Genomic DNA, 5,305 nt, shown 5'->3' with positions numbered 1-5,305 from the left:
TCTTGTAAACTACACATTCGATTTAGGTGAAATGTTTTTAGGGTCAGTAGACATGTTATGTAGATTTGCGGAATCAAGGTCATTTTGTGCGCACATGCTTGCAAGAGCGCGCACGTGCAAAACTTGAAATGACCAATATATAATGGATAAAACCGTAACTTTTCTATTTTTTAGCAAAATGTTTTAAAACTCATAATGTAAGGATATATTAGTAGGATGCACAAGATGACATGGTCAAAATAGCAAGATCGCACGCGCATGCATGTGCGCTTTGCTCTGATTGGCTGAAACTAAAGTCTCTATATCTTTCTTGTTTTTTGATAAAATCATTTGAAATTTTGAACATAGTCATACATTAGGGAGTTCTACAGCCTGTAATGTAAGAAGTATCATGAAAGCATGTGCATGCACATGTGCTTGCAAGAGCTCGCACGTGCAACATGAGAAATGTCCAACATAATTGATACAGACGTAACTATTTTGATTATTCATGAAATGCTTTGAAACTCATATCATAAGTATATATTAGTAGCATAGACAAGATGACATGGTCAAAAAAGCAAGATCTCACGCGCATGCACGTGCGCTTTGCTCTGATTGGCTGAAACTAAAGTCTCAATATCTTTCTTGTTTTTTGACGAAATCCTTTGAAATTTTAAACATAGGTATGTATTAGGATATCCTACAATAAAATATATAGCAATTATCATGAAAATGCGTGCATGCACATGCGCTGCAATCTGATTGGCTTATACTTTAAATAGCTATAACTCCCTTGGTTTTCCACCAAACAGGATGGGATTTGGAACATAGATAGATATAATGAACGTCTACAAGATAGTATGGTCATCATGCACATGCATTCACGTGCGTGTACGTGCACTGCAATCTGATTGGCTGAAAACAGCTATAACTCCCTTGGTTTTCAACAAAACGGGGTGGGATTTAGAACATAGATAGATGTAATGGACTTCTACAAGAAGGTATGGTCATCATTCTCATGTATGCACGTGCTTCCACGTGAAATGAGTAAAATCAAAAATACATGTACAGTTTATATGAGCGTATTTTTTTAATACTTTTGGATTAATTACTTAAATATTTAGTATATTAAAATATATAGATTGTATAGACAAGATGATATGGTCATTACGCACATGCATTCACATGCGCACCTGTGGAATTCTAAAATTTGAATGAACTTGGTACTTTCTCCTGGGTAAATGTTGTTAAAGCCTCAAATGCATAGAGTTTGTCTTATTTAATGAAGCTTACAGGGAATGTGGCACCAAAAGGAAGTTGGGGAGCGTTTGGGGAACATCTGTAACGGTCCCCGTTACAATTAGCACTAGTTATTTTTCTTCTTCTTCTTCCTGGAACTTTTTTGTCCGGGAATGATCTTGTAAACTGTTCGTCCGATGTAGGTAAAACCTTTTTAGGGTTAGTAGACATATTATGTAGATTTGCGGAATCTAGGTCATTTTGTGCGCACGTGCTTGCAAGAGCGTGCACGTGCAACACGTGAAATGACCAATATAATAGATATAGCCACAACTGTTCTATTTTTAGATGAAATGCTTTGAAACTCATAATGTGAGGATATATAAGTAGTATAGACATGACGACATGGAGAAAATAGCAAGATCTCACGCGCATGCACGTGCACTTCGCTCTGATTGGCTGAAACTAAAGTCTCAATATCTTTCTAGTTTTTTGACGAAATCCTTTGAAATTTTGAACATAGCCATGCATTAGGATATCCTACAACATGAAATAAAGCAATTATCATGAAAACACGCGCATGCACGTGCGCTGCAATCTGATTGGCTGAAACTTTAAACAGCTATAACTCCCTTAGTTTTCAACCAAACAGGATGAGATTTGGAACACAGATAGATATAATGGACTTCTACAAGTAGGTATGGTCACCATGCACATGCATACACGTGCGTGTACATGTGCTGCAATCTGATTGGCTGAAACTTTAAACAGCTATAACTCCCTTAGTTTTCACCCAAACGGGGTGGAATTTAGAACATAGATAGATGTAATGGACTTCTACAAGAAGGTATTGTCACCATGCTCATGTATGCACATGCGTGCACGTGAAATGAGTAAAACCAAACATACACTTGAATGAGCGTATTTTTTGAATAATTTTGGATTAAATACTTAAATATTCAGTGTTTTAAAAATATAGATTGTGTAGACAAGATGATATGGTCATGACGCAAATGCATTCACATGTGCACGCGTGCAATGCTAAAGTTTAAATGATTTTTGTACACTTCTTTGTAAATGTAGTTAAAATCTCAGATGCATAGAGTTTGTCTTATTTAATGAAGCTTACAGGGAATATGGCACCAAAAGGGAGTTGGGGAGCGTTTGGGGAACATCTGTAACGGTCCCCGTTACAATTAGCACTAGTTATTATTATTTTTCTTCTTCTTCTTCTTCCTGGGTACTTTTTTGTCCGGGAATGATCTTGTAAATTACACATCCGACTTAGGTAAAACCTTTCTAGGGTCAGTAGGCATGTTATGTAGATTTGCGGAACGAAGGTAATTTTGCGCGCACGTGCTTGCAAGAGCGTGCACGTGCAACACGTGAAATGACCGATTTAATTGATATAGGCGTAACTTTTTACCTTTTTGATGAAATGCTTTGAAACTCATAATATAAGGATATATTAGTAGCATAGACAATATGACATGGTCAAAATAGCAAGATCTCACGCGCATGCACGTGCGCTTCGCTCTGATTGGCTGAAACTAAAGTCTCAATATCTTTCTTGTTTTTTGACGAAATCCTTTGAAATTTTGAACATAGCCAAGCATTAGGATATCCTACAAGAAGATGTATAGCAATTATCATGAAAACACGTACATGCACGTGCGCTGCAATCTGATTGGCTTAAACTTTAAATAGCTATGATTCCCTTAGTTTTCAACCAAACAGGATGGGATTTGGAACATAGATAGAGATAATGGACTTCTACAAGAAGGTATGGTCACCATGCACATGCATACACGTGCATGTACGTGCGTTGCAATCTGATTGGCTGAAACTTTAAACAGCTATAACTCCCTTTGTTTTCAACCAAACGGGGTGGAATTTAGAACATAGATAGATGTAGTGGACTTCTACAAGAAGGTATGATCACCATGCTCATGTATGCACGTGCGTGCACTTGAAATGAGTAAAATCAAAAATACACTTGAATGAGCGTATTTATTAATACTTTTGGATTATAAACTTTAATATTTAGTATATTAAAATATATAGATGTAGACAAGATGATATGGTCATTACACACATGCATTCACATGCGCACGCGTGCAAAGCTAAAATTTGAATTAACTTAGTACACTTCTGGGTAAACGTTGTTAACGTCTCAAATACATATAGTTTGTCTTATTTAATTAAGCTTACAGTTAATATGGCACCAAAAGGGAGTTGGAGAGCGTTTGGGGAACATCTGTAACGGTCCCCGTTACAATTAGCACTAGTTACATGTAAACTGGTATGGCGAAGATTCGAAAGAAGACGAGAAAACACTATTTACGTTAACTATTAAATGATATTGCAAAACGTACAGTCATCTCTATGCTCAATTATGTTTATTTTTAATATTGCTTAGAACAAAATAGAGAAATATGAGTGTTAAAAAAATAATAAAGTGCCCCGCCACAGCATGATACGCCCGTCAAGTATTGTTCAATAATCATAAATTGGTTAGGATGCAAGAAAATCAGGTAGCCTTGATTAACAGATTGACACAAATTTCAATTATCTAATTTCCATTTCTTATCATACATCTCTAAGAGACTTGCAGTGTAGGGATTGATTATAACAAATACATCATATAACTCTAAACAGGTTGTGTTAGATCATAACAAATATCCATCTGCAGCTTACTTAAACTTAAATTGTTTATGGCATATTTTATGAAATAATAGAAATGCTACAGTTTAATAAAAAAATCAAACATAAATTTTAATTTCTTCAGACTATAAAATTCTAAGTGAGACATGACTGCTATTTGTTGCAAATATATAAAAATTAAAATATATATTTTTTTTCAATGAACACATGTATAATTAGTTTTAATTATATTATACAATACTAATTTAGTTTTAATCATACACTAAAAAATAAATTTGTTTTAATTACATTACACAAATTGGAAGATCTTTATCTGGACTAGCCATCAAGAACTCTTAATTACCACAAGCAACTATGAGGCCATTTCTTTTTGCCCAACTCCCAAGAGATAAATTAAGATAACAGCTGCATCAGATCTAGAGATGCTCTTAGCTCCTGACAATAAACTCATTAATTTCTCTCTAATTTGACATGCAAGTTTCTGCTATCAAAATTCTTCTTGACCAGTGCTTGATAATGATGCCCATGGGACAAACTGAATTCCTCTCAAAGCATAAACATTTGTTACAGATTGCTGTAAAGTATATAATGAAAAAATAAGTTTTTACTTAATTTAACATTTTTAAATAAGGATACAACTAAATTTTTACATTTTTTAGGATTATGAAATTTAAAATTTAAAAGACTTATTTTTAAAAAAAAATTACTTAAATTAAAGGTCACAGTGACCTTGAAATAGGCCGTGACACACCTTCTACTTCAGCTGTATATTTTTGCCAAGTTTGAAAGCTCTAGGTCTCATAGTTTTCTAGTTATGAGCCGGACAGGATTTTTCCATATTTGGCTATAGCATCTTTATTAAAGGTCAGAGTGACCTACTTTTTGTGCGCGACACACCTACTACCCAAGATGTATCAGCTGACAAAGTTTGGTAACTCTAGGCCTAATAGTATTAAAGTCATGAGCCGGACACGAGAAAAGCTAACAGACGGACAGACGGACGGACAGACGGACGGACACGAAGCCTATAACATAATACGTCCCGTCTTAAGACGGGCGTATAAAAACAAATGTTGTAATTTCAACGAAAGCTTATACATGTAATTAAGTGATTTGATACAAATTGATCAAATGCTCCATTAAGGGTGTACGGTTGAATTGAGTTTGATATAGGATACTGGAATTTTACAACTCTTTTTTGCCAACAAATGATTCGAAAAATTAAGAAAAGTTTATACCAGCTTTGTTTAGTAATGTACAATTTCAGTTGTTTCGAAGTACTCAGTATTACAGTAAAGAAAAAATAGGAGAACATGATTGATTACGCTTTTACCTAAAAAATTCCACCAAAAAATGTACTGAAATTACACCCTTGAAATTAATGAAAAGGGTAGGCAGGTCTGCAGCTGAGGTAATGTAA

Source organism: Saccostrea cucullata, unplaced genomic scaffold (genome assembly GCF_032062105.1).
Source record: "Saccostrea cucullata isolate Sc308-1 unplaced genomic scaffold, CSIRO_AGI_Scuc_v1 ctg1382, whole genome shotgun sequence".
Taxonomy (NCBI): domain Eukaryota; kingdom Metazoa; phylum Mollusca; class Bivalvia; order Ostreida; family Ostreidae; genus Saccostrea; species Saccostrea cuccullata.
This window is presented reverse-complemented; position numbering follows the sequence as displayed.